The sequence below is a fragment of the Mus pahari genome, chromosome 4 (genome assembly GCF_900095145.1).
Source record: "Mus pahari chromosome 4, PAHARI_EIJ_v1.1, whole genome shotgun sequence".
Classification (NCBI taxonomy): Eukaryota; Metazoa; Chordata; class Mammalia; order Rodentia; family Muridae; genus Mus; species Mus pahari.
Window position 1 is genome coordinate 87,252,454 of NC_034593.1, and position 8,495 is coordinate 87,260,948.

Sequence of the window (8,495 nt, forward strand, 5' to 3'; positions counted from 1 at the left end):
AAAAAAAAAAAAAAAAAAAAAACAAGTGAGGGGATTATTCGACTTACTGTATTTCTTGATCTCAGCCTTATCAGGTTTGCCAGGTGTGGTTGTCCAAGGAGTGGAGCAAGGTGGGTGAATGAGAAAAATTGGATTTCAGTAGCCACCAAGGTTCCATTTTCAAATTTTTGAAGCTTCTTTATACTGTTTTCTGTACATAGTCATTTACATTCCCACTAACAATGGGCAAGAATTCTCTTCTCTCCCTCCTGGTTAGGACTTGGTGTCATTAATCTTTTTGGTAACAGCCATTCTCACACATATGAAATGACCTCTCATAGCAGTTTTGATTTGTGCTCCCCTGATAATTAAAAATACTGAACAGTTTTTATTCTTACTAGCAACTAATGTCTTGAGAAATGTCTATGCAAGCTAGAGAGATGCCTCTTATGTAAGAGCACTGGCTCTGAAAGTATGAGGACCTGAGTTCAGATCCCTCGCACGCAGAGAAAAAGCTGAACATGGCTGCTCATGTCTAGAAGCCCAGCATTGGAGGTTGGAGACAGAACAATCTACAGAGCTGACTGGCTAGCCACCAGTCAGGGGAAACAGAAATCTTCCAGCTCATTGAGAGGCCCTATCTCTAAACAAGAAGTCAGAGGGTGACATACCACCTGAGGCACCTCACATATACTCACATAGGTGTGAGCATCCTTATGCCTTAGGGATAGATGTCCCTGCCCCCATACAGAGCTTTTAGACAGCCTGCTGACAGACAGAATTCCTGCCTCCTGCATATGGGTGGCCAGTTTTCCCACTGCTGTTCAATGAATACACTACCTTTGCCCCACTTTCTGTTCTCAGCATCTTTGTTGAAAATCTGTCAACCTTGGGTAAACTTATCTCTAGGTTCTCTGTTATGAGTCACTTGTCTGCATGACTGTTTTATGGCATTACCACGTGGGGTTTCTGTTGTTGCTATGGTACACTATCCAAACAGGTAATATACTGTCTCTAGCTTTACTCTTCTTGCTCAAGACTTCTTTGATATTTGGGGCCTTCTGTGGCTCCATGCAAATTTTAGGATTCCTTTTCCATTGCTGTGAAAACTTCCATTGAAATTTCAGCTGGGATAAAATTGAACTTGTAGATTTCTTTGAGCATTTTGGAAATTTTAACTTTTCCAATCCAGGAACACGGAACATCTTCCTATTCATCTATATCTGTTCTGTTTCTCTCATTAATTTCTCAGTCTCCTCTGCAAATACTTTACACCCTTCTTTAAGTGTATTCCTCTTTCACTGCTGTAGATGTACTGTTTCCTGGATTCATTATCATTAGGGTGCAGAAGTACACTGGTTTGGGGGGTATTGGCCTTGTATATACTTCCACTCTACTGGGTTCAGCTATTAGCTCAGGTGGTTTTAGAAAGTCTGAAGAATTTTCTCTGTGCTTTCTCACTGTCTATAAACAGACAATTCATCTTCTTCCTCTCCAAGTTAGATACCTTTTATTCTCTTCTCTTGTCACATTGCTCTGGATTTCCAGTAGTGAACTTAATTGAAATGGCAACAGTGGACATTCATGCTTCATCTCCGATCTCAGTGGGAAAGCTCTTAACTTCTCACCACTGAGAATGGGGTTGCCTAGGGCTTGCTACGACTGTCTTTTACTGAATTGAGATACATTGCTTCTAAAGATGACTTGTTGAGAATATTATCATAAAAGTCTGTTGACCTTATTGAAAACCTCCTTTGAATATACTGAGTTGACTTCTGTCTGTGAGTCGCATATCATGCTTATAGATTCATATATACGAAATTATCCTTTTTTTTTTTCAGTGACAGACCCCACTTGATGGATGGATGAGCCTTTTAGAGACCATTGAAGCCAGGTTCCTAGTAGATTTGTATTTATGTTCTTCAGAGATACTGGCAGAGATTTTCTTTCCTTCTGGTTTTGTTTGTCTCTGATGTTAGGCTAATGCTTGCTTTGTCAAATGATTTTGGAAGTTTTCCCTTTGTATCAGTCTATTATGGATGCTGCAGTAATTTCTGAATCATCTCATCTTATTGCTCATAGTTCTCAGAGCTAGCAGGATGAAGCTAAACAGTACATAGTGTCTAGTTCTAATTCGAAGGATGCACTTTCTTGCTTCATCCTTACATGTGGGAAAGGTAGAAACACTCCTTTTAACTTGGATCAGTATTCCCATTCTAACTTCTTTTTTTTTTAAAAGATTTATTTGTTTTTATTTATGAATATACTGTTGCTGTCTTTAGACACACCAGAAGAGGGCATCAGTTCCCACTACAGATGGTTGTGAGCCACCATGTGGTTGCTGGGATTTGAACTCAGGACCTCTGGAAGAGCAGTGCAGTGCCCTTAACCACTGAGCCATCTCTCCACACACACCCCCATTCTTACTTCTGAAAGGGTGATCTTCTTACATTAGGGACTAAATTCTAACATAATACCTTCCATTTTAGGGAAAGGGTTGGGAAGGTTTAACATTAGTTCTGATGTCAATATTTGGTAGGATTTAGAATAAAGCAAGCAAGCTCTGGGACTTCTTTGATGGAAGGCTTTTTATTACTAATTCAGTCTCCTCATATTCATATTTTCTATTGTTTTATGGTTCAGTCTTGTTAGGACAGACTGTTCTATTTAACTCAAAGTGTAGTTCAGACCAATGTTTCCTTACTGACTATATGTCTGGGTTATTTATCCATTATTAAAAGAGGGTATTGAAGACTGATACTATTACTGTACTCTGTCTCTTTGTCTGTCTCTGTCTGCCTGTCTCTTTGTCTCTGTCTGCCCATCCCCCTCAATTTCTAGATATCTTAGTACTTTCTTGACCTAGACCAGCAAGTTGTTCTTCAGTGACAAGCTCCTAAAGGCAAGGACCGAGAAAATAAAGAAAATAGGAAAGCTGGAACCAGGAGGTCTTGCAGAGACTGATAGCTGATACCAAGCACGTTTGTTAAGAAGGGCAGCTAGGTTTGCAAGGGGGAAATGGCACAAAGTTAGCAGGAAGTTAATATATCAATGTTCTCATTAAGTGAACACAGGCTATCTTTAGTGTACCACAGACTGAGCACATAGTGGCTTTGGGACTTATAACTCCAGTCTCAGGGGCAGGGGTTATTCAGGCTTCCACTAACTAAAACTTTAACTTCTTCCAGGCCCTGGCCCCACCCTCAGGCCAGACCTTGCCAGGTCTGCCCCTAGGCAGGGACATAGAATTGTTGTTCTCTTGTTCTTTCATCAGGACCTCTAAAAAAGCCTTGCATCTACCTGGCTCCCTACATTTGCTTATCTGTTTAGGTACTTCAGTGTGATGTGCACATATTTTTATAATGCTTTATTCTTAATGAATCAATTCTAATACTATATAGTGTGGCCCTCCCCTTCCTCCCTCCCTTCCAGTTTTTGACTCAGACTTTTCCTGCTTGCCCGGTTTCTGTTTGCTTGGGTATCTTCCATCCTTTCATTTTCAGTCTGTGAGTTTCTGGTAGCCAGCATATTGTTGAGTGTTGCATTCTTACCCATTCAGTCACTCTACTTCTTCTGACTGGATAGCTAATCCATTTATGTTCAAGATAATTACTGACAGCTAAGGACTTTGTCTCTTTGTTAATTGTTTTCAGGTTATTTGTAAATCCTTTTTCCTTTCCTCTGTTCTCCATGTGACTTGATGCTTTTTCTATAGTGAATGCTTTGCTTTGATTCCTTATGTATCTTATGTATCTCACTTTAGCCTGGTTATCGTAATATTTAAAGTAGGCTATTTTAAGAAGATAATATCAATTATAAAAGATAATAAACAGTTTAACCTCATAACATCCATTCTGATCTTGTTTTTGGTGTGCAGATTTTCATGTTTTGTTTTATATCATTAACAGATTATTGTGGCTACTATCATGATAGTTTTTTTTTTAACTTCATACTAACAATGTAATTTACTTAGATGCAGAGAATTTCCTACTTTCTCATCTTTTTGTTTCGTTTTGTTTTTGTTTTTGTTTTTGTTTTGTTTTGTTTTGAGACAGAGTTTCTCTGTGTAGCCCTGGCTGTTCTGGAACTCAATTTATAGTCTAGGCTGGCCTTTGAACTCATAGAGATGTGCCCGCCTCTGTCTCATAAGTGCTGGGATTAAAGGCTTGCATCACCACTGCCCAGCTTTTTCTGATGTTTTTATGTTACCAATCCCTTTCATTATCTTTCTGCTTAGAAAACTTCACTTTAGCATTCCTGTAGAAACCTGCATGGTGATAAACTTCCTGGGCTTTTATTGGTCTATTTTTATTTCTCCTCCATTTTTAAAAAACCTCTTGCATTTTAAAGTCTATTTATTTATGTATGAGTGCTCTGTCTGCATGCACGCCTACATGCCAGAGAGGACACTGGATCTCTTTAGAGGTGGTTGTGAACCACCATGTGGGTGCTGGGAATTGAACCTGGGTCCTCTGGAAGAGCAGCCAGCGCTCAGCACAACTGCTGAGCCATCTCTCCAGAACCCTCTTCTTTGTTTTTTTTTCAATAGTTTATTTTCTTTATTTGCCTTACATCCCAATCACAGCCAGTTCCCCCTCTCACGGTCCTACTCTTATGAATCCCTCCTCCTATTGTCCCCTCCCCTTCTTCTCAGAGAAAGGGGAACACCTCCCTTGGGTACCACCCCACCCTGGAACATCTAGTCCCAGCAGGCTAGGCACATCTTCTCCCTCTGAGGCTCAACCAGGCAGTCCAAGTATACAAAGGGGGTCTGAATTTGTTTCTTAGCACCCATAAAGGGTAGCTTACAACCATACGAGTAACTCCAACTCCAGGGAATCTATCATCTTTTAGCTTCTGGAAGCACCTGTTCTCATATGCAATACTCCAACACATAACATATGTAGCTAATAATCTTTTTTAAATCATAAAAAAACCCTGAAAATCCCAATAAGTCAACAGGTATATTGACCATAAAGAGACAGAAGACATTCCCTCTGGCTTTTCTTTTCAGAAATTATCATGGCACCTTGCCAAGTACAAGCAAAGACTAGAACAAAGGTTCTCAAATATCAGTGGACCTAAACATCAGTCAGTCTTAGAAAGTGGCCATGATTGGATGGCTTGAATTCTCACTACTGGATATAAGGAACTTGCACGCTTTACGAGGTCCTTATCAATATAACCTGAGTTATATGGTGCAGTTCAAGCTCACCACTGCTGGTGGAAAGCAGACTTTGCGGCAGCTGTCAGTCCACTGGACTGCGGCTCTCTCTGGGGGTCTCAAGTTCCACAGGGCTACAATGGACACCACATGTGGTAGAAATAGCTTCAATAAGAAACTACATCTTGAGGGAATGATTCTGCAAGTCACCGGGGTTCTGTCTGTTCACTGCCCCCTAAAAACTCTGCTCGTGTGGGGTCAGTTTCTGGGGTGTCTCTGCTGTTAGGGAATTTTCTCACGTAACAGGGTCTCTTCTTATTAAACCCCAATTATACAAACATTTTCTCTTTGGATGCCGTTGGTCCCACAAATCTCATGAAGTTTTATTAATTTTTCCCCTTTTATCTTCCATGACTATATTTTAAGCGATGTCTTCTAGCTCATGACCTTTTTCTTTTTTTACATAATCACTTTTGTTGATGTTTTCAGTTGCATTTTCTTCACTTAACTTATTGCCTTTCAGCTCTAGAATTTGAGTTTTTCTTTTTTAATAATTTCAATCTGCCCACACGGATGACATTATCTGAAATGCCCCACAAAGGGGAGGGAGAACCTGTTGAGACCATATCCAGAGGTTAGGCATAATTCCCTCCCCCCCCCGCAGCTGAGGGATGGGGCCACCCATCCATCTCCAACATTTTAACCCAGAATTGCTCCTGTCTAAAGAGAATACAGGGACAAAGAGTGGAACAGACTGAAGGAAAGGCCATCCAGAGACTGCCCCACCTGGGGTCCATCACACATGCAGACACTAAACCCAGACACTATTGCTGATACCAAGAATTGCTTGCTGACAGGAGCCTGATACAGCTGTCTCCTGAGAGGCTCTGCCAGATCCTGATGAATACAGATGTGGATACTCAAGCCAACCATCAGACTAAGCACAGGGACCCCAATGGAGGAGTTAGGGGAAGGACTGAAGGAGCTGAAGGGCCCTTATCTGGCATCAATGGGAGGGGAGGCCCTTGATCCTGTGAAGGCTTGATGCCCCAGTGTAGAGGAATGCTAGGGTGGTGAGGTAGGAGTGGGTGGGTAGGTGGGTTAGGTAAAACCCTCATAGAAGCAGGGTAAGGGGGGATAGAATAGGGGGGTTAACAGAGGGGAAACCGGGAAAGGGGATACATTTGAAATGTAAACAAAATATCCAATTAAAAATAATAATTTCAATCTGTTAAGACATCTTGTTTGGACCATTGTTTTCTTGATTTGGGTGAGCTCTTTCTCTGTGATTTCTTGAGGTTCATTGAGCTTCCTCGTATTATTTAAAATATTTATCAGGCAATATGTATATATTTAGTTGGGGGGTTTATTGCTGGTACTGTATTTTGTTCTCTCAATAGTGATGTATTTCTGTATTATTTGCAGTCATGAATTGTTTCCTGTTTGTTTGTTTTTTTTTAATTTTTCTTAGTTTTTTTGTTTTGTATTTGGCCTTTTTTTTTTCTTTTAAACCCAGAGCCTTGGGCTGGCTAGGAAAGTACTCTACACCAAGCTTAACCCCAAAGCCTGGGCATTTTTTCTTAAGTACCATGTGTAGTAACAGACGTCATTCTAGCGTCCATACATCCCTGGGGTTGTTGTTCTTGCTCCCTCATTTCCTTCCTCAGGCTCCCGCCCCTCCCTTTCCTCCCTTAGAAGCTCCCCTTGTGTTACCAAGTGACACACGTCTCTATTACGGTCTTCTTAACTGAGAGGCACAGCATGCTGCATGAAGTCCCATGCCATCCTTGCACGGGAACCATGCTGACCTTCTCTGTATCATTCCAAGTTTCGTATCTGCACTGTGGACGTGAGCAGTGTCAGGCAGGGATGTGCTCCAGTCTGCAGACTGACTTTACCTGGGACACTCCATCATCAGGTAGCCTGTCCAGACAGCTCATCTCTAATGAAGCAAGTATAGCTTAAAGGTGATCATAATCCTGCATCTTTTGTTTATGGTAATCCTGGAGGTTGAACCCAGGACCCAGACACGGCAGACAAGTGCTCTACCACTGACATATATCTCTAGTCCTTTCATTTCCATTTGTTTTCATTTTCAACTTCAGTTAAACTTTAGAGTATTTAAGTAATATTTCATTTTTTATTAATACACATACATACATACATCTCCTTATGTTTACAGAATTTCATGTTTGAGTAGTATCTTAATTAGGGATTTTATTGCTGTGAATAGATACCATGACCATGGCAACTCTTATAAAGGAAAACATTAAATTGTTTCAGAGGTTTAGTCCATTATCATCATGGTGGACAGCATCCAGGCAGACATGGCTCTGGAGAACGAGCAGACGCTCTACATCTTAATCCACAGGCAGCAGAAGAAGACTGTCCCACTAGGCCTACCTTGAGCATCTGAGATTTCAAAGCCTGCCTCCACAGTGACACACTTCCTCCAACAAGGCCACACCCCCTCCAACAAGGCCACGGCTTCTAATAGTGCCACTCCCTATGAGTCAGCATTCGATGCCATGAGTCTACAGGGGCCATTCCTGTTCAAACCCACAAGCAATATTAAATGTCTTCCTCAGCAGAAAGACAGTATAGAGCTTCCCAAGGCACATTTCCTCACAGAGATACTAATTCAAACTATCTACATGGGAAAATACCTCCACAAGAACCAAGGAAAGTCGATGGGAGATCACATCTGAGCACAGACCAAGAAACACCCGGAAGGATAGGAGTTACAGGTTTACACCCTTTCTCCCACCCCAGCCCGAGAGAGCACAGCTGGGAGAAATTCCTTCCACTAGGAAAGGGTCACAATGTCAGCAGAGAAAGTTCTTTGCATGTAGACACTGGGCCTGTCTCAGGAAATGCTGGTCTGGTCCCCACATCCTGAGCCTCCTAGCCCACCTAATTACCAGGCTGATTCTACTCCAAACTCTGAGCCCCCTCCAGGGCCAGACCAGCCTCTGCAGACTCAGTCTCCAAGCTCAGGCTGGCAGATTCTGCCCAGGTTTTCTATGTCCCTACCTCTGTACCAGGTTGAACTCCATGGCCTCTGACTTCAGAACTAGATTAACCCATGCATTAGCCAGGTCCAGTCTCAAACTGTGATGAACTTTGCACTGCTGAACACTTTTCTGAGTCTCTGCTAAGGAAAATAAAAGGAAATAGTTCCAAATATTTTCTCTAGTCCATTGCTTTTGAAGGGCTAAAAATTAATAAGCTGCCTAGCTACTCAAAAGAAGAAGTGGGGTCTGTGAAAACATGAACTTTTCACCCTCCCTTGCTGCACAATGGTTCCCGGAGCATTCCTGAGCGGAAAGTTTCCTGGAACAATCACAATGTC

General features: G+C 41.7%; 1 non-coding gene across 1 annotated transcript; it reads right to left on the reverse strand.

Moving 5' to 3' along the window:
* Positions 1 to 6,893: 6,893 nt before the first annotated feature.
* Positions 6,894 to 6,998, reverse strand: LOC115063864. Its single transcript, XR_003843737.1, has one exon. It is a non-coding gene; the product is annotated as a U6 spliceosomal RNA (small nuclear RNA).
* Positions 6,999 to 8,495: the final 1,497 nt, after the last annotated feature.